General features: G+C 46.9%; 1 protein-coding gene across 2 annotated transcripts in view; it reads left to right on the top strand.

The window, feature by feature from the left end:
- The first annotated feature begins 1,572 nt into the window (after positions 1-1,572).
- The window catches only part of SMPD3 (sphingomyelin phosphodiesterase 3), an 89,207-nt gene continuing 69,096 nt past the window's right edge, over positions 1,573-21,683 (top strand). For both annotated transcript variants that reach the window (XM_066348919.1, XM_066348918.1), the window contains exon 1: positions 1,573-1,747. The gene's annotated coding sequence lies outside the window, so the exon portion shown is untranslated. The remainder of the gene's footprint in view (positions 1,748-21,683) is intronic.

Genomic DNA, 21,683 nt, shown 5'->3' with positions numbered 1-21,683 from the left:
TAGTGTGAGAGTATTGGATAGGCTCTTTTAGCATTCAGGCAAAATTCCAGTCCACTGTACGAATGGCATAAACATTTCTTCAAACAGGTGGCATCCCTTAAGCTGAACACTTACAACATTGGGAAACACCAACCTTAGGAAATTAAGATTATGGAGGTGTGAGTGAAATTTAATTCAAGTTCAATTCATTGTCAACTCAACAAATATCTGACTGCCTACTATGTGCCAGGCACTATAGCCAATGTACTGTAAGTATGAATAATATAGATGTGGCCCCTGCTCTGTGGATCTTATAAGCTAATGTGTTAGACGGACACATAAGATGCAAGCAGAATATGGGAAGTAGAGTGCTGCTGAAACATAAGATGGGAGACCTACTATGAAGCCGGGCACCTAGGAAGGCTTAATGCCCGAGGCAGCTTCTAGGCTGGGGCTTGAAGAGTATAAGAAGTTAGCTAAATGCAGGGTGGAGGGACCCACGGGAGTGAGAGAAAACGGGTTCTAAAGGCTTCCCAGCTTCCAAAGAAATTCAGAGTGTTGCAATAAGGTGGAGTCCTGGCCATCACCAGCAGTATCACCCTGTAAGGCAGTATCACCCTGAACCAGCCTGATTTTGGAATCAAAGCAGGGTCGAGCCTGGTTAGTTCTTGGATGTGGAATGGCCGGTGCCAACGATTTTTTAAAAAGAAGAAAGTGGAGTCCAGATCTTGAAGGGTTTTTCAGACGATGTTGAAGAATGATTGAAATTCCTGAGGCAATGGGAAGCCTGTGAAGGGTCTTAAGCAGAAGCGCCCTCTGGCTACGCCGAGAGAGACGCTGCGGTATCCGAGGGTGGCGTGAGGGGCCAGAGGCTGGGGGAAGACGGGACAGGAAGGCAGCCTTCGTGGCCTAAACGTTCTGATAAAAAGTAATGCAGTCCTCTACGACAAGACCGAGACAAATGTAAAGGGATACAGCTTAGAATACGGTGGGAAGGTCTCCTCAGTCCTCTCTCACCTTTGTTGGGCAAATCAAAGCCGCTCGCCCGGGGTTTGCCCCATCACTGCGGAGTGTGTGCGAGGGGGGACGGCTCCACACCCTCTTCTCGGATAGGAAAACTGTGGCTCACAAACCCGAGGTGAGGACCAAGGAGAAAAAAGAATCCAAAAGGCTTCCCCAGAGGATGCCCGAAGTCACGCACAATCCTTCGAGGGTCCCGCGGCCTGCCCCAGTTCTCCGTCAGCCAGCCGCGACCCGCCGCCTTTGCTATGGAAACAGCGGGGAGGTCCCGCCCTCCCCGGCGCCTCCGTTTCTTTAATGCACCCTGGAAAATGCAGTCCATTACTGCAACCTTCCCGCGTCAGGAGCTCACTCCCCGTCCTTGAAGGACTATAAGTTCCAGAAGGCCGTGCGAAAACGCTGGCGGTCTCCAGGGGATGTGGTCCTGAAAGAGAAACCCAGGAGCCAGCGGGAGGGGCCGCAGGACGAGGGGAAGGCGCCCCCCAATGGGCGGCCTCCTGGGCGGAGCCCGAATCGCCATTGGCTACGGTGGCTCACGGGAGGCGGGGTCATCGGAATGAGGCGCGGAGCTGTTCGCCGCTCCAGGTGCTGAGTCTGAGGGAGGCTCCGGACGCGGGAGCTGAGGTAGCTGCCGCTGCGGTCGCCGCCGTCGCGGCCGCGAAAACTACCATCGGGAATCCAGAGCTGTGAGGAGCCCGGAGGAGCTCGGTGCGCTCCACAGCGCTGACCGCTCTCCCGCCTCTCTGAGGTCGGTGCTGCTGAATTCGCTTTTGTTTTATTAAGGAGGGAATGAACCGGCGTGAGGGGACTTGGGGAGTTGATGGGACCTGTCCGAACCTCCCTCAATACCATCTGTCCCGAAGAGGTGCTGACTCCTCGCGGGCCTCCTTGTAGCCAGGCGCCTAAGGTCGGAGCAGCTTGGGTTGGTTTGTATTGTGTGGTTGAGGGGGCTCTCGAATGTGAGGGACAAGGGCTGGGGGACCACTCCCCCGCCCCATCCCTCCTGAGAGGGCACTGAGAGCTTGGAGCCTCCCTCCCCCTGGTCTGGAGTAGCGGCTGCTCGGCTTGTGCAGGGTGGGAGCGGTGGAAGGAAGGTTCGGAGGCAGGGGACCCTTCCCCACAGTGCCTCGGCTGCGTGAGCCTGCAAAGGGGTCTGGATGTGATGGGTGAGGCCGCAGGAGTCCTCCTGCTCAGACCCTCCCGGAGTTATTAAGGAGGGGCTGTTTGGGCCGCCAGGATGACCCTTCCCGTGCCCATCCTTCTCCCGAAGCCCAGGGTTTTGTGAAGAGGGGGCCAGGGTATAGATGGAGACAGAGGACGCTCCCCCGTCTCACACGGACCCGCCTAGGTTATTGGGGGAAGGGGAGGGGATTGGGATGTAAGAGGCAAAGGCCGGAGACCTCTCCCCACCCTGCTTGGAGTCGGAGGCACAGGAAAGCACCGATGGATTCTCGGGGTCCTCCGCGCTCGGCCCCGCGCCTAAGGTCGGAGTTAGCCTGGGGGCGAGGCGTGCGGTGGGAGAAAGTAAGAGGGACCGAGGGACCCCTCTCCACCCCTCCCCTCCCAGGCCTTGTCTCCTAGGCTCTCTCTACCTGGATCCAGGTCAGGGACAGTAAGTCAAAACGACCCTCCCTGTCCGGCCCCACCCCAGGGACTGAAGCTTCTGCACCGCGGAGGGGTATGTTCAGAGCGGGACAGGGCGGTCCCTCCTCAAGTACCCCAGAGCTCTAGGCAGACGCCCCCCTCCGCGCTCACAGATCTTTGGGTCTGCTCCCCTTGGTGCGGGGTGCTCCCCAAATCAGGCCGAGACCTGGGTCCCGGGCACGCGGTGGCCACCCCGGGCGCGGGGCTTTCGCTCTCCGCCCTGGCATCCGCGGGAGGACAAAGCGGCCGTCGCCGCACTGGTGGGCCTGCGCCAAGGGCTGAGCGGGGGGCGCGGCCAGGAGTGGGGGGGCTTCGGGCGCTGCGTGGGGAGCTTCCGCGGAAACGTGCCAGATGCCGGGCGGGAGACAAAGCGCGCTCGCTCCTCGCGTGCCCGCGCGAGCGGAGATGGAAAATCCCAAGAGAGGAGGCGGCTGGGCCGGGGCAGGGCACTATGCCCCGCACTCCTCTTCCCCGCACACACCCCACCAAACACCCCCGCTGCCAGCCTGGCACCCAGATGCCTTGTGTGCAGTGGTAACCAGGGTCCCTTCTGGGGGTCGTTCAAGACCTGAGACTACAGGGATGTAGACACTTGGGGAATCTGCCTCTCGGGGAGGGGGAGGGGCCCACAGTTCAGGAGTCCTGAGTGGGCCAGGGTCCAGAGAGGCATCCTGACTGAACAGCCACACACACACCCCCACCAACACGCCATCACCATGATAAGTCAAATTTAATTCCCAGGTTTGAGTGTGTTTTTGTGTGTCAATGTGTTTGCATGGGTCAAAGTGTATGTATGACTGGGTGAATGTGCAAGTGAGTGCTGTAGTGTTCATGTGTGTGTCATGATGAGCTTGGGCATCTGTCTGTGAGAAGAACCACTTACTAATGGTCTTGGATGTTGGGGGTGGGAATGAATGCAGGGTTGTCTTCCCTTCCACTCTCAAACTACAGTAATGAACGAAGGCCCAAGTGGACGTTCTCAAGGTGTAGATAGCTTCAAGCCACCTTGGGCCTAGCCTGTATGCCTAGGTGTGACCCAGAAAGTGGGACCTCACAAGTATGTGGAGGCCCCTTCAGCCCTTCTGGTGTCTCAGGTCTGAACCTAACATCCTCACCAGAGCCCTGCCCTTTCCATCCCTCAGAATATTCAGGCTAAGGACCAGAATTCTATACCCCTCACCACTACAGGCCACCAAGTGGGGTTTGGGGGGCCATCAATGGAGTCCCTTATGAGTGAGTGCAAGATTGTGTGGCAAGACAAGTTTGTCACTTTGGTCTCCGTGTCTGGAAGAGCCATGGGGCTAGGGTTGCGGGTCAGTGACAGGTGGCCATTTAGTAATACCAGGTGCACTCACAGAGAGGGCACTAGTGTGACAGTTATCACAATTGGGTAGACGTGAGAACAGTCCTCTCATGCCTGCCCACTCCCTGCAAGTGACCTCAATTTCATAGTACTTTTATGGCAAAGGTGCTACGTAGCTTTGATATAATCCTTACCTGAGACCCCCTTCCCAGTGGAACCATAAGAAGAGCAGTTACCAGACAGAGGAGCCACCACCCAGCTCAGCCCTGCCAGGTCCAGTTTTCACAAGTATTCACTGACAGTATCCACAGCGACCTCTGCTGGGAAGAAGTTAAACCAAGCTGAAATTTGTCAACTAACTCTCCCCCATGGTAGGGATGCTCAGAGTATGAGCATTGGAGGGTGAAAACTACAAACCCTTCTATTTGCGGGCTCCCTGTCTGACTTTGGAGTCCTGAGTTGGTATTCTTATCTGCAGTTCCTTCAAACTAATTCAAGCAGTGGGACTGTGTTGTCCTCATTCACAGAGAAATATTTAAAGAAGGCCTAAATAAAGGCCTTTGTTCAAGTTTCCATCAAGTTGAGGATGGGAATCAAATCCATTTATGAGAAAAATGCATGGAAAACATTATCAATATCAAGGAAGTTTAAGCATCTTCCCTGATTTTTCTTTTTGCTCTGATTTCTTTCCTCCCTTTTGCCCCCTATTTCACTTTTATCCTCTTCTCTTCCTATTATTAGTCAATAACATATTTTTCAAATATGAGCCTTCTTTTCCTAGTCAGCAATGTGGCCCAGAAAATGCAGATATCAGGAGGCTATTACTAAACACAAAGAGCTGACAAACACTGGCTCTTCCAGGCCCGCTGATGGGAGTAGGGGAGGTGGATGAGATGAGCTCAGTCTTAAATGCCTCCCTGGTGACAGTATCTTTTCTCCAGGAGTTGATGTAAAGGGATTTCACATAACCATAAAATCTTTCAAGCTCCTCAAAGGAAAGGAGATATTTAAATACCTGGTATTGTTCTTACTTTGGCATCCATGTGATTTGCATTGAACTATGTGACTCAGTATCATAAAGTAAAAATAGGACTTAATATCTTCCTTGCCTGTTCAGAAGGTGGCTGCATATGTGCTGTATTCTGCATTAGAGAGTGAAAAGCTACATTATCTCATAAATTGAACCACTTGCTTATTCTGATTAGAAAATGATGTTCAACATCATCTACAGGCTTTAACATTATTATATGTTTCTTTTAATTTATATCTAAATCTCTTTGTCTTATAAAACCTTTCTTCATGCTCACACATTATTTATTACTTTCACTTGAAGTTAATAAAAAATGTTTAATACTTGCATTGAAGCCAAACAAATTAGATATCAGCAGATACAGGAAGATGTGGGTGGTATGGTATTTTTGTTTTTCTTGGGGTTCAAAAGAGAGAAGGAAGGGGCCTAAAGATTCAGTAAATCTTATGGGTAGACTTAATGAGTTTCTGAGGAGAAGTTCCTCAGAATTTTCCAGGAGAGCTGTTCATGTTGAAGAATGCAAGTGGCATGCATGCTGGGGTTGAGGCTGCAGCCCTTGTGATTCCTAAACCCCTAACACAGCCTTTCTGGGAAAATCACCCCCTTCTGCTCCCTCAGGCGGCCAGCAGTTGCAAAGGAGAGGTGCTGTCCAAGGTTCTGCAGCACTGGCTGGAGCCCCACTAGTGGGAAGGGAGGATTTTAGGACAGGAAACAGAAGCAAACTCTGAGGAATGCAGCCTCTGTAAGGATTTTCCCAAAGCTCATCAATCACATAATGGAATAAGAGGAAACAGGGCTGTGGAGGCTTTTACTGCATCACTTCGAATGAACCCATTGGCAATCCCTATTTAAAGAATTATGAGCTAATAAGAAGAAATGTTTGTGAGTCAGGCTCTTCACATAAAAGAATGTATTTAAACCTCACAGCCCTATGAGATAGATGGTGTTGTCATTCTCATTTTCAAGATGAGGAAATGAAGTTTTGAGAGGAAAGGGGCCTGCCCATGGTCACACAGATCAGAAGGGACAGAGTTTAGGTTCCAGCTTGTGTCTCTTCAACTCCAGAGCCTCCTTCTTACCACTATTTTTTTTTTTCCTGCCACTGTTGTAGAGTTGAAATTGAACTATTAGGCTATCCTATGAGATTCTAACCAAATTTTAGAAAAATGAGATTGGGGACCCACTGAGATTCAGGCATAAACTACAAAAAAAGTCCTTTCAAATTCACCAAGGATTATTACAACATTCTTTACATATCATCCTGACAAAAAGCTTGTTACCTGAAGTTGATTACCAATGAAGAGGAAAGGAAAGTATAATGGCACTCATGGCCAGTAGGTAGCCCAGGGTTTTCTTTCCAGAGTGGATCAATTTCACAGAGAGCCAAGCCTGAATGGCAACAAAATGTGTTTTAATAATTGGCAAAAATGGAGAAAAACATGAGGAGGCTGTTATTATTTGACAGAGTACATATAGAGCCAAAGAAGGAGGGCTTATCTTTATTTGCTAGCATCCTATTCCAATTCTGAGGACACTTGAATATTGTTAAGAGGCTTCTTCCACCTATTCCCACTTTCAGATTTTCACAGCAAAGCTTCTAACACCAAAAAGAAGTTTTCAGTGTTGTTAGTATCAACTAAATTTAGAGAAGCATTACATCCACCCCCCATGTCACCACAACCAGTGTTCTGCCTTCATTTGTGGCCTCAAGACTCTTGAAGGAGGGCAGGTTTGGGGCTTGGTGGGCTTCAGGCCACATGTCCTCCAGTCCCCCCAGAGTGGCAGTGCCAACTACACCAATCTTGCCACACAAACAGAGGGCTATGCCTGAGAACTAACTCCCCATTCAGTAGCTGTAGGTATGGGAATCTAAAGAGAATAGAGAGGAATATACTTGTGCCTTTTCTCCTCTCCCTAGATCTCAATCTGCACAACAAACACTCATATAGGGGGCCTGGCCTTTTAAGAAAAATGCCTTGCATCAAGCTGGGTCTCCAATCCATTTAGAGTAATTCCTTCCCCTTCTAGGTGGGGGACTTGCTGGGCTCTGACTCATGGAGCAAAGGCCGCTATTGCTTTTCCCGAGGGCACTTGGAGGCCAAGGACCTGGCTCCCCATCTGGGTCTGCTCTGACTCATGACCGCAGACAGATTTGATTGTTTTCTTATTTAGAGTCATTAATTAACTCTCCTCGGCATCAGAACAGCATGTAATAAGAGGGAGGCCATTTGTAGGGGGTCTCTAGGCAGCCATGCCTACAGCTAAGCACTATCTTCTTTGCTAAAGGAATCAGGATTTTTTTTTTTTTGAGTGAGTGAGAGAGAGAGGGAGAGAGAGAGAGAGAGGGGAAGGGAAAGAAATGAGAAGCATTAACTCTTAGTTATGGCACTTTAGTTGTTCATTGATTGCTTTCTCATATGTGCCTTGACCCAGGGGCTCCGGCCGAGCCAGTGACCCCTTTGCTCAAACCAGCGACCTTGGGCTTCAAGCCAATGACTTTTGGACTCAAGCCAGCGACCATGGGGTCATGTCTATGATCCTACGCTTAAGTTGACGATCTCAGGGTTTTGAACCTGGATCCTCTGCGCCCCAGGTTGATGCTCAATCCACTGCACCACCACCTAGTCAGGCAGAAAATGATTTTTAATCCTGGCTATAACTCTTCAGAAAGCTTGGATTATCAAGTTTTAGGCTAATATATGAGAAAGGAAATAAAAGTGTAATTAATTTCTAAGGTTGCCATAGTAATCACGGCAAAAAGTAGGAGGTCTAGAGGTCCCTTAAAGAAGAACTGGATTTTTTTTTAAGTAAGAGGAGGGAGACAGTGAGACAGACTACTGCATGCACCCCACAACCTCCATCTGGGGTGGATGATCGAATCAACTGAGCTATCATTAGTGCCCAGGGCTAAAGCTCCAACCCAGGGGTAGTCAACCGTTTTTTTTTGTTTGTTTTTTTTTATTTTAATTTTAATTTTTTATTTATTCATTTTTAGAGAGGAGAGAGAGAGGTAGAGAGACAGAGAGAAAGAGAGAAGGGGGGAGGAGCTGGAAGCATCAACTCCCATCTGTGCCTTGACCAGGCAAGCCCAGGGTTTTGAACTGGCGACCTCAGCATTTCCAGGTCGACACTTTATCCACTGCGCCACCACAGGTCAGGCGAGTCAACTGTTTTATACCTACCGCCCACTTTTGTATCTCTGTTAGTAGTAAAATTTTCTAACCACCCACCGGTTCCACAGTAATGGTGATTTATAAAGTAGGGAAGTAACTTTACTTTATAAAATTTATAAAGCAGAGTTATAGCAAGTTAAAGCATATAATAATAATTGCTTACCAAGTATTTTATGTTGGATTTTCGCTAAGTTTGGCAGAATAAATCTTTATAAAACAACTTACTATAGTTAAATCTATCTTTTTATTTATACTTTGGTTGCTCTGCTACCACCCACCATGAAAGCTGGAATGCCCACTAGTGGGCGGTAGGGACCAGGTTGACTACCACTGCTCCAACCAATGCAGCCACTGGCTGCAAAAGATGAAGAGAGAAAGAAAGGGTGAGGGAGGGGAAGAGAAGCAGATGATTGCTTCTCATGTGTGCCCTGACTGGAAATCAAACCCAGGACTTCCACACACCGGGCTGATGCTCTACCCACTGAGCCAACCACTGAGGGTCTTCATTTCTTCTGTGCTTGCAATGTGTCAGGCACAGAGCTGTCACAGTGAACACAACCCAGCTTGGGATAAGCCGTATCATATAGAAATTTTTTTTAATAATTTTTGTGTGTGTGACAGACAGAGAGAGACAGAGAGAGGGATAGACAAGGACAGACAGACCAGAAAGGAGAGAGATGAGAAGCATCAATTCTTCATTGCGGTACCTTAGTTTCTCATTGATTGCTTTCTCATATGTGCCTTAACCTGGGGCTACGGCAGACCGAGTGATCCCTTGCTCAAGCCAGCAACCTTGGGCTCAAGCTGGTGAGCCTTACTCAAAACAGATGAGCCTGCGCTCAAGCTGGCGACCTCAGGGTTTCAAACCTGTGTCCTCCGCGATCTAGTTTGACATTCTATCCACTGTGCCACCACCTGGTCAGGCTTTTTTTAAAAAAACAATGTTTATGTATTGATTTTAGAGAGAGGCTAGACAGAGAGAAAGGCAAGGGTAAGGAGAGGAAGCATCAACTCATAACTTCTTCTCATATGTGCCTTGACTGGGTAAGCCTAGGGTTTCGAAGAGGCAACCTCAGTCTTCCAGGTTGACTCCTTATCTGTTGCATCACCACAGGTCAGGCTAGAAATCTTGAATGGAAAGTGGAAGCAGTTGCCAAAACCCTTAAAAGGGTATGTGCAGTAAGCAGAAAGAGTTTTTTAGAAATGAAAAGAATCTTGCCTGGCCAGGCAGTGGTGCAGTGGATAGAACATCAGACTGGGATGTGGAGGACTCAGGTTCAAAACCCTGAGGTCCCAGCTTGAGCACAGGCTAATCTGGCTTGAGGGGTCATTGGCTTGTGTGTGGGATCATAGACATGACCCCCTGGTCGCTGGCTTGAGCCCAAGGTCGCTGGCTTGAGCAAGTTGTCACTCAGTCTGCTGTAGACACCTGGTCAAGGCACCTATGAGAAAGAAGCTGCAACGAAGAATTGATGCTTCTCATCTCTCTCCCTGTCTGTCTGTCCTATTTGTTTCTCTCTCTGATCTCTGTCTCTGTCAAAAAAAAAGAATCTTAATAATCAAACATAAGGAAATAGGCTGAAGGAAGTTGAGAGTTGCCATTGGCCAGAACCCCAGTTAGTGGGAAAGATGAGGATTAGAAGCCAGGTGCTATAACTCCTAAAGCTTGTTCCTTCCCCTGTCTTAACCTGCTGCTGCTCTGTTTATTAAATTATCCAAAGGGCATCTTTCCATTTATATAGACTATGTAACCCAATCATAATGCAAAACTCAAATTTAAAGCTGAAATAGAAATAAATAATAAATGAGAATATGTCCATTTATATATTCATGTTGTCCACTATAGTAGCCACATGTGGCTTTTTTTTTTTTTTTTTTTTACAGAGACAGAGAGTGAGTCAGAGAGAGGGATAGACAGGGACAGACAGACAGAAACGGAGAGAGATGAGAAGCATCAATCATTAGTTTTTTGCCTGACCTGTGGTGGCGCAGTGGATAAAGCGTCGACCTGGAAATGCTGAGGTCGCCGGTTCGAAACCCTGGGCTTGCCTGGTCAAGGCACATATGGGAGTTGATGCTTCCAGCTCCTCCCCCCCTTCTTTCTCTCTCTCTCTGTCTCTCCCTCTCCTCTCTAAAATGAATTAAAAAAAAATCGTTAGTTTTTCATTGCGCGTTGCAACACCTTAGTTGTTCATTGATTGCTGTCTCATATGTGCCTTGACCGCGGGCCTTCAGCAGACCGAGTAACCCCTTGCTGGAGCCAGCGAGCTTGGTTCCAAGCTGGTGAGCTTTTGCTTAAACCAGATGAGCCCGCGTTCAAGCTGGCAACCTCGAGGTTTCGAACCTGGGTCCTCTGCATCCCAGTCCGACGCTCTATCCACTGCGCCACCGCCTGGTCAGGCCACATGTGGCTATTGAACACCTGAAATGTGGTTAGTCTGAATTGAGATGTGCTGTAAGTACATTACATACACCAGATTTTGAAAAATCAATGTGAAAAATAATATAAAATAGCTCATTAACACAATGTTAAATTGATTACAGGTTGAAATAATATTTTGGATATACTGGGTCAAATTAAATATATTATTAAAATTCACTTGTTTCTTTTTACTTATTTAATGTGTCTACTATAAAATTTATAATTACATATGTATCTTGCATTTAGAACTCACATTATATATCTACTGGACAGCATTATTCTAGAGTACTCTTTAAGAGAAAATTTTCTTTATAAACTGAGGCATTTAGCAAAGTTGGTTCTATAATCAATCAGCCTGAGGTGAATCCTGGCTCTATCATTAGGGCTGTGTGACCTTGGGCAAGCTGATGAATCTCTGTGCTTATTTCCTCACCTGTAAAATGAGGATAATAACAGGGCCTACCTCCTCAGTTATGAGTTAAATCACTTGACTGGTACATAGTGAGTGCTCAGTTAACTTTAGCTGTTGTTATTATCAGAAGGGGTTTATAGAATCTTATAAACAGGGCAGCAGGAAGGAGAACAGCAGGCAATTTTCAGATAAATCAAGCAAAAGATTTACTACTAGTTAAAACATGACTGAAAACACTTGATAAGCTCATGAATTACCTCAATGTGGCCTTGATTTTCTGGCAGATAAAGATACTGAGGAGGCCCTGGCTGGTTGGCTCAGTGGTAGAGTGTCGGCCTGGTGTGTGGATGTCCTAGGTTCCATTCTGGGACAGGGAACACAGGGGTAGCGTCCATCTGCTTCTCCACCTCTCCCCTTCTTGCTTCTCTCTATTCCCTTCCTTACATTCATGGCTCAATTGGAGCAAATTGACCCTGAGCACTGAGGATGGCTCCATGGCCTCTGTCTCAGGTGCTAAGAGCTTGGTTGCTGAGCAACAGAGTATTGCCCCATATGGGCAGAGCATCACTCCCTAGTGGGCTTGCCAGGTGGATCCCAGTCGGGGCGCATGTGGGCGTTTGTCTCTGCCTCCTCTCCTCACTGAATAAAAAAGAAAAAGACAAAAAGATACTGAGAAAATATTTCAAGCATTTATATACAATAAATAAATTAGCTAACTGCATTATGCACAGGTCTTGATCAAGACACTGAATCTCAGTTTCCTCTTCTGTAAAATGGATATACTACCACCTCTCTGGCAGATTGTGGTGAGGAGTTAGATAATGCAAATAAAACACCTAGTACATAATAGGCACTCAAAAAAAATAATAGTTTTGACTAAATGGGATTTTAGGTGTTCTTTACTAGAGAATTTTCTGTACAAAATCCCCATGGTCTTTTCTACAATTCCACTCTTAATTCCCATCCTTGCTTGGTCCCTGAGGAAGCTGAAAGGATAGTTTCATTTGTGTGTCTACATCAAAATTTAGGGTCTCAGTAACTTTGAGTATACTACATAATTTATCGTGTTCTCTCTGTTCCATTAACACACCTGAGGTTCTTTTACTAGGATGATGAGGCAAACACCAAAATGGGCATTGTTGTCCATCATGTCTACCATGAAGTTCTGACATTCCAACCTTGGTGTTTAGAGCACTTTACATATAGCTTTCCTTTAAAAATAAAGGGACATGCCTGACCGGGCGGTGGCACAGTGGATAGAGTGTCCAACTGGGATGCGGAAGACCCAGGTTCGAGACCCCGAGGTCGCCAGCTTGAGCGCGGGCTCATCTGGTTTGAGCAAAGCTCACTAGCTTGGACCCAAGGTCGCTAGCTTGTGCAAGGGTTTACTCGGTCTGCTGTAGCCCCACTGTCAAGGCACGTATAAGAAAGCAATCAATGAACAACTAAGATGTTGCAACGAAAAACTAATGATTGATGCTTCTCATCTCTCTCCATTCCTGTCTTTTTATCCCTATCTATCCCCTCTCTCTGAGTCTCTCTCTGTCACTGTAATAAATAAATAAATAAATAAATAAATAAATAAATAAATAAATAAAGGGCCATAAATCTGGAAATATAGCTGCAGGAGAACCAGGGTCTCCTGCCTCCTAGAGCAGGCCCTGTCTCCATTCACTACATAGCTCTGAGGGAGCACATTGTTGTTGTCCTTGATCATCTCTTCCTCTCCTGAAAGTTTGCTTCCTGGACTAAAGAAATATATGTCAAGCTCCGTGAAGACTTATGTTAACAGAGCATGTTGGACTCTAGAGAAAACACTAAGACTAGTTGCACAGGATGTATAGGGATTCCTGGAAGTGTTTTAGCAGGAGAGCGGTCTAGTCAGATTGCTGAGTCAAAGACTGATGGGTGAATTGAGGTGGAAAGAGCCTGGAGGTAGGCTTACCACTGATTCTATTGAAAGGCCCCTGACTTTTGGGGACCTAAGTACCAGTACTAACTTCTTTTGGGATAAGGTCTGGTCTTGAAATGCATTTTTTCCCACTTTTTTCTCAACAAATGCTGAATGGTGGATAGCTGGGGTGGTTACAGGATAGTTATGAGAAACCTTGCTCTGGAGGAGCCCAGGGTCTGACTACGGAGAGGAGAGACGCCCCTGTGCTGTCCACCAAGGAACAAGGACTGAAGTAACTACAGGAGGCCTGAATAAGGCCAGTCAGCTACTGCAGTAGGAAAGCTGTGGACCCCAAGCAGACAGACCTGCATCTGAATCTCAGCTTTACCACTGAATGTGTGGCCTTGGACAAATATTTTAAACTCTTTGGACTTCATTTTCCTCATCTGGGACAATAACTCATCTACTTTTCATGGGCTATGGCCATTACATGGCAACATATAAGAAAAATCTTGGTCCTGGCCTGCTGGCTCAGTGGATAGAGGTTCAGCTCAGCGTATGCATATCTCGGGTTCAATCCCTGGTCAGGGCACACATGAGAAGCAACCATCTGCTTCTCTTCCCCTCCTTCTCCCCCTTCTCTCTCTCTTCCCCTCTCACAGCCAGTGGTTCAATTGGTTTGAGTGCTGGCCCTGGGCGCTGAGGATAGCTTAATTGACTTGAACATTGACCCCATTGCCAAGTGGATCCCGGCTGGGGCGTATGCGGGAGTTTGTCTCTCTATCTTCCCTCCTCTCACTTGAAAAAGAAAGAAAATTCTTTGTATAATACTAATCCTTCTTTATCTAGTGCTTACAATATGCCAGGCATTGTGCTCATAACTTTAATGCTTATAAGAACTACCCTTATTGTCCCTATTTTATAGATGAGAAAAGCAATGCTCAGGATCTTTAAGTGACTGGCCCAAGGTGACACAGACAGTGAGAAGTGGGACCAGGACCCCAACCTAAGCAATATAACTGCAGAGCCTGCTCTTAACACTGTGATCATTGCCTTCCTGGTTCAAGGTCAGCAGGAACCCAATAACTGTTATTTGGAAGAAGGGTGAAGTGATTTGTGGGTCAGCTATATAGAGGTCTTCTGGGACAGGTAAAATATGGAAAGGCTCTGAGGGGTAAGTAGGGTGGGGACGGAAGGCAGGGAAAAGATATGATCAAACAAACAGGGCTGGGAATGCCAATGGTGTTTTCTGGGGACCCTGAAATGGAAAAGAGGGTTTTAGTAGGAAATAGATGTTTGGAAAGATGGGTTTGGAAACCTTGAATGTCAGGCTAATAAGTATTAAAGAACCAAAAAAGTTCATAGAGAAAGGAAGGGATGTAAAATCAGAAACTACCAATTCAAGGCATCTCACCAAATTTGGGCATTGGAGCATGCTTACTAAGCGTGCCCAGAGCCCGAACTTGTGGAGGGCATGGCCAAGCATACAGCACTACAACCCAGTATTCTTACCAGTGCTCTTCACTTTTCAAAAAATGTGCATGGCCTTTTCTTTCCTTTGGTGTTCACAAAAGTCCTAGGTGGTAGAAGGGTAGGAGGTCTGCTACAGGGATTGCTGACTGGGTCAAGTGGCAGGCAGTATGGGCTGCCAAGAAACACAGATGACAAGCACAACCGCAGTGCCCAAATCCAGGCAAACAGTTTAGGAGGACTCTTTCTGTGAAAGAGAAGGCAGAAGTCTTGCCCCCTGGGTTTAGGCCCTTTCTCTGTGTTACAGGAAGCAGGCAGTGTTATCCTTTGGTCCACAATTCCCCAGTGACACCCCTGAGTAGCTACCTCCCAGGGTGGCTATTGAGTTGGGGTCATTGCAAATTCCACAGACCTTTTTGGATGCAGCACCTGTCAATCAGTACTCCCTCCCGCACAGAGCTTTAGTTTGACAAAAGATTTTTCTGGACTCGCCATCTTGAATTCATTCTGCTTACTTCTCTGCACACTGCAGGAACTGGACACCAAATCCTATTCTCCTTAAGCTGGTTAAAAGGAAAATTTATCTTTTCTAATGGCTGCAGTTGCTACTGACCACCAGATTTCTCTCCATGGCTACGCTTCTAATAACAATGAAAACAAAGACAGGAAGGAGAGGGACATAGATGCAGCAGTTCTTACAAAAGGCACCTGCAGTTTGTGAAGCATGTGAGGCAGAGGGGAGGTACCTTTCACAGATATGAGAGAGTTCTTTGATGTAAGGAGAAATTTTGATGTATAAGATGATAGAAGATGAAAGAGATCATGGTGCTGTACTGTTTTCTCTGAAAAGGCATACTAGGTTTCCAGACGCCCTCCATAGTTCTGGAAGGATAAATACATGGGTTGGCAAGGCCACACAGATTTTGACAAGTTGTCTAGCAATGGTCCCAGTGATTATACAAATATCACTAACGAGAAATGACAAACACTTGGTAATGGAATGTTAAGGGCTCATCTGGCCACTGACCCCAGTAACGATTAATGTGACAGCACACACTGAATGTAATAGGGTGGAATGATGACTTCAGAGAATAAAATCAAATTGGAAAATTGGAATAATAATAATAAAGGCACAGATGCTTAGAATGGTTGGGCATCTGAAGGTGGAGCCATGATTATTTCAGAGCAGCTCACCAACCAGGTTACTTTTACTCGATCATTTCAACCCAAGGCTCTGATATGTCAATTTTAGACATTCCTGTGATCAGCCCCAAGCACAGGGCCTGGCACATAGTAGGTGCTCAGTAAGTGTTCAAAGCTTGCTCATGCACCTGGCATCTATGCTGCATTAAGTCTCATGCCCAGATGAAAGTAAATGAGACACAGTCCCTGTCCTTAGGGGGTTTTTCAGTTCTTTTTTTTTTTGGTTTTTCAGTTCTAAAGTAGAACAAGGGCCTGACCAGGCGGTGGCGCAGTGGAGTGTTGGACTGGGATGCGGAGGACCCAGGTTCGAGACCCTGAGGTCACCAGCTTGAGCGCAGGCTCATCTGGTTTGAGCAAAGCTCACCAGCTAGGACCCAAGGTCGCTGGCTTGAACAAGGGGTTACTCGGTCTCCTGTAGCCCCACGGTCAAGGCACATATGAGAAAGCAATCAATAAACAACTAAGTGCCACAACGAAAAACTGATGATTGATGCTTCTCATCTCTCTGTGTTCCGGTCTGTCTGTCCCTATCTATCCTTCTCTCTGATTCTCGCTCTTTCTCTGAAAAAAGAAAAAGTAGAAGAAGGAATGCAGGTGGGAAATGTGCAAATGAACATGGCCACCTCATGACGCTCTCTTCTAGGTGTTTCCTTAATACTTATGGAATAACGTAGCCCAGCAGATGAGCCAAATTCGGTTCTTAACAATTCTATCAACCTTATTTCATGTCAAGCCTGAGCAGGTCCAAGTGTGGACCTGAGGGAACAACATGAAAGGAGAAGGAGGCAGCGGGTGGTGTATTTCAGAACTTATTGTGTACATTCAGTGAAAATATTTTTCCTTTAATCACTTTATTTGAAAGACCCACTCTTTAGACCCTTTGCCTGCAATTAGAATAGGCTGCCTCAAGGGGCACCATGAAGCACCCATGTTCTCCACCCACATGCTCTCCTCAGGCACAGTAAGCTAAGCAAAGTAGTTTTTCAGTTGTTAACCTTCATAATAACATGATTTTAATATTATATATTTGATTGGCCCTGGCCAGTTGGCTCAGTGGTAGAGTGTTAGCCTGGTGTGTCAATGTCCCGGGTTCGATTCCCAGCCAGGGCACACAGGAGAAGCATCCATCTGCTTCTCTACCCTTTCCCCTCTCTTTTCTCTCTGTCTCTCAGTGCCCCTCCCTCAGCCAAGGCTCCATTGGAGCCGGGTTGGCCCGGGCACTGAGAATGGCTCCACGGCCTCCACCTCAGGTGCTAGAATGGCTCTAGTTGCAGCAGAGCAACATCCCAGATGGGCACAGCATTGCCCCCTAGTGGGTATACCGGGTAGATCCCGATTGGGCACATGTGAGAGTTTATCTGCCTCCCCGCTTCTCACTTCAGAAAAATACAAAAAGAAAATATAATAATAATCATAAAAGGATTGCACATTTAATTTTTTTTTTTTTGTATTTTTCTGAAGCTGGAAACAGCGAGAGATAGACAGACTCCCGCATGCGCCCGACCGGGATCCACCCGGCATGCCCACCAGGGGGCAAAGCTCTGCCCACCAGGGGGCGATGCTCTGCCCCTCCGGGGCATCGCTCTGTTGCGACCAGAGCCACTCTAGCGCCTGGGGCAGAGGCCAAGGAGCCATCCTCAGCGCCCGGGCCATCTTTGCTCCAATGGAGCGTCGCTGCAGGAGGGGAAGAGAGAGACAGAGAGGAAGGAGAGGGGGAGGGGTGGAGAAGCAGATGGGCGCTTCTCCTGTGTGCCCTGGCCGGGAATCGAACCTGGGACTCCCGCATGCCAGGGTGACGCTCTACCACTGAGCCAACCAGCCAGGGCCAAAAGAATTGCACATTTAATTGGACCAAGCCACTGTAACCTATGTATAATGAATTGGAGAGGTGAATTCATCAACATTCATTTAACAAAATTTGTGTAAGGTACTGTATACACTACAAATAACAACAAAGTCCCTGCCCTTAGGTACTTACTCCTGTGAGGAGGACAAACACAGATAGATAATTGCAGTGCAGTGAGATAAGTGGTATGTATAACAGGAAGATGAGCAGACAGCACTGGAAGCACAGAGCAGGAGGACTAACTTGGATGCGGAAATACACATACTCACATGTGTTGGGTCCTGATGTTAACAATTGAGTCTGAGGGTTTATATTAACACACATAGAAGGAAAAAGGAAAATGAGTTGTAATATTTTGAGATACTGTAGGAATTAGGATTGGCCTGTTGAGTGACCTTGGATTATATATATTATCTACATTTCTGGACCTCAATTTTCTCATCTGGTGTCCAAGGGCTTGGTAGTGATCAGGAGGCCTATGCACCCAGAGCAGCATGGAGATCAGAGTGATGACCTGATCTCCATGCCTGTCCCAAGGCCTTTTTTTCTTTTTTCTTTTTTTTTTTTTATACAGGGACAGAGAGAGAGTCAGAGAGAGGGATAGACAGACAGGAACAGAGAGAGATGAGAAGCATCAGTCATCAGTTTTTTGTTATAACACCTTAATTGTTCATTGATTGCTCTCTCATATGTGCCTTGACTGCAGGCCTTCAGCAGACCGAGTAACCCCTTGCTCAAGCCAGCAACCCCGGTTCCAAGCTGGTAAGCTTTTTGCTCAAGCCAGATGAGCCCGTGCTTAAGCCAGCGGGATCTTGAACCTGGGTCCTTCTGCATCCCAGTCTGACGCTCTATCCACTGCACCACCACCTGGTCAGGTCCAAGGCCTTTTTAGAACCTGCTTGACTGGGCCCTGGTGGTGCTACTTCTTGATTCTGGTTGAAATATTCCAAAACATCTAAAGGATCAGCCAAGATGCTGATTCCAGAAGAACTGGGTATTTGTGAGGTATTAGCCTTTGGTGTCCAGTGGAAATGGTCTAGCTCTCCTGAGTTGCTATTTGGCTTTACCATTCTCCCAGAGGCCAGACTGGCCCCGTCAAAGCGCTACCACTGCATGCACTACGTTGGCCCCTTCTCACCAGCAGGTCTTCTTATCTGTGGCCTGTCTTTGAGGTCACTCTTCAAAAAGCCTTGGCCATGTCAGTCAGATTATCCCTGGTGGAAGGAGAGCCCACCGCTGCATCTCATGCCCTCCAGAAGAGGAAGACCTGTGGCAATAATTTTACAGTGTATTCCTGTATGAAATCATCATATTGTATGCCTTAAATTTACATGTTATAAGTCAATATCTCCATAAAGCTGGGGGACAGAAAGAAAGAAAACAAAAGCCCTATCCAGGCTGTGTCTCTCTCTAGAGAGCTCCTTGGGCCCTGGACAGCTGTCCTCCCCAGCCAGCCCCAGTGGGCCTTTTCCAGGCCCCAGCCTTCCCGTCTGCGGGTATGGCAGTACCTTCCCAAGCAATGACACCTCTGTGTTAGGGGATACAGAGGAGAAACTATCTTGCATAAATAAAAATAATGCTAGAGCGTTTAGATCTAAACAAGTCATTAAAAGCTTGTCAGGCCTGACCAGGTGGTGGCACAGTGGACAGAGTGTTGGACTGGGACGCGGAGGACACAGCTTCAAAACCCTGAGGTCGCCTGACTAGGCGGTGGCGCAGTGGATAGAGCAGGGGTCCCCAAACTTTTTACACAGGGGGCCAGTTCACTGTCCCTCAGACCATTGGAGGGCCAGATTATAAAAAAGACTATGAACAAATCCCTATGCACACTGCACTTATCTTATTTTAAAGTAAAAAAACAAAACGGGAACAAATACAATATTTAAAATAAAGAACAAGTAAATTTAAATCAACAAACTGACCAGTATTTCAATGGGAACTATGGGCCTGCTTTTGGCTAATGAGATGGTCAATGTCCGGTTCCATATTTGTCACTGCTAGCCGTAACAAATAATATGACGCGCTTCCAGAGCCGTGACGCTTGTGTCTCATGTCACTGGAAGTAGTACTGTATGTGAGTGATGCCGCGCTTTGCGGTGCCGCCACATACAGTACTCCAGGAGCACAGGATGCATCCACTGACCACCAATGAAAGACGTGCCCCTTCTGGAAGTGTGGTGGGGGCCAGATAAATGGCCTCAGGGGGCCGCATGCGCCACGGGCCATAGTTTGGGGACCCCTGGGATAGAGCATTGGACTGGGATGTGGAGGACCCAGGTTCAAGACCCCGAGATTACCAGCTTGAGTGCAGGCTAATCTGGTTTGAGCAAGGCTCACCAGCTTGAGCCCAAGGTCACTGGCTCGAGCGAGGGGTCACTCGGTCTGCTGTAGCCCCCAGTCAAGGCACATATGAGAAATCAATCAATGAACAACTAAGGAACCGCAACAAAGAATTGATGTTTCTCATCTCTCTCCCTTCCTGTCTGTCTGTCCCTATTTGTCCCTCTCTCTGACTCTCCCTGTCTCTGCCCCCCCCCCACACACCCCTGAGGACCGACCCTGAGGTCACTGACTTGAACATGGGCTCACCAGCTTGAGCCCAAAGGTCGCTGGCTTGAAGTCCAAGGTCACTGGCTTGAGCAAGGGTTCACTCACTCTTCTGTAGCCTCCTGGTCAGCACAGATGAGAAAGCAATCAGTGAACAACTAAGGTGCTGCAGTGAAGAATTGATGCTCCTCATCTCTCTCCCTTCCTGTCTGTCTGTCCCTCTTTCTTTCTCTCTCTGTCTCTGTCACATAATTAAAAAGAAAAAGAAAGCTTTTCATTGCCCCATAGTGTTGGCCTGGCATGTGGATGTCCCAGGTTCGAGAGAGTTTGAATATACAATACATTAGAGCAATACCTGGTTAAGAGAGTAGACAAATGGAGGCACTAAAAGAGCCCTCACTGAAATTCATTTTAGAAGTCTTAAAAAGCATATTTTAAAGTAATTCATGTGCCTAGAAGTTTCACATCTGAGACTGAGTCCCTGAACCATCTGTCTAGGCCAGAGTTATAACCCCACCAACTCCAGTCACCCACCTTCCACCTCATCCTCACTCTGGTCTCTCAGCCCTGGCACCCTCTCTCTGCAGAGAGCTCATCCCTGCCAGCTGGGACCAGTCTGCTCATTCTGCTTTTCTCAACCAAGGGCCAGCCAGCAGGCACCTCTTTCTGGGGCTTCTACAGGCAGTGGAAATGACACTTCCTGCTTTGACCCTTCTCCATTGATAAACACAGCCTCCTCTGGTTAGGGCCTGGATGGTGGTCCCTTTAATCTCACAGAAGCACCAGGACACCTCCTGGGAGTGGTCCCCTACTCTCCTGCTCCAGCTATGTAGGACTCACTTCCCAGAGTGAGCAAACAAAGAAAAATCAACATAGGGCCTTTAAAAGCATTCTGCAGAGGATGTTGCCTCCACCAAAGGAGATGAGAGGGACCTGGCAGAGATAAGCAGAGCTGCTTAGAAACCAAATACAGAGACAAATTGTAACATTCATTGGAAGCGATAGAATGCACATCAGTGGAGTGAGAAACAAGATGTCCCCTTTCCAAATTACTGAAGATAAAATAAATCATCACTTATGGCTCAAAAATCAGAAAAGAAAGGAAATGTAGAAAACCTCAGACAAGATGACAGGGGACCACCAAGATGGTTATGACAATAAATAGAAGCATTTAACATTCCCTTGTTAGAAGACAAAGTTTCCTGGATTAAGTTAATAGAAGAGACTCACTTAAAATAAACAACTCTAGGAGAGGCAAAGCTATACCAGGTAAATGCAAACAAAAGAAAAAGCGCCAGTGGCTACATCAAAATACAACTTAAGGCAATGAGCAGCATCAAGTAGTATAATAAGGATAATTTTATATTCATGGGAGCAATTGTGGAAGCATGACTGGTCTGAACATTTGTACACTCAATATTTTAGCATCAAAATACTTGAGGCAAAACCTGTTACCTTGGAACTACAAGACAAAGACAGTAAATGTGCATACTACACTCAGTATTTGACATCAGGTAGCCAGAATACATATATAATATATATAAAGATAGAAAGGAATAATATAAATGAAGAAGATGAATTAAAAGATGGGTGCTGAACTTTGTAGCAGTCTGAATGATGTTTGCCATGTTCTAAAAACCATCATAAGATTGATGCTTGTGATAGAAATGTTAAATTGAGTACAAATTTATATATACAGTGTAATTATAATTGTAAAATTTAAAACCCTAAACCACTGAA

Source organism: Saccopteryx leptura, chromosome 9 (genome assembly GCF_036850995.1).
Source record: "Saccopteryx leptura isolate mSacLep1 chromosome 9, mSacLep1_pri_phased_curated, whole genome shotgun sequence".
Taxonomy (NCBI): domain Eukaryota; kingdom Metazoa; phylum Chordata; class Mammalia; order Chiroptera; family Emballonuridae; genus Saccopteryx; species Saccopteryx leptura.
Note: the sequence above shows the minus strand (reverse complement) of the source record. Positions and strands in the feature narration are given on the sequence as shown.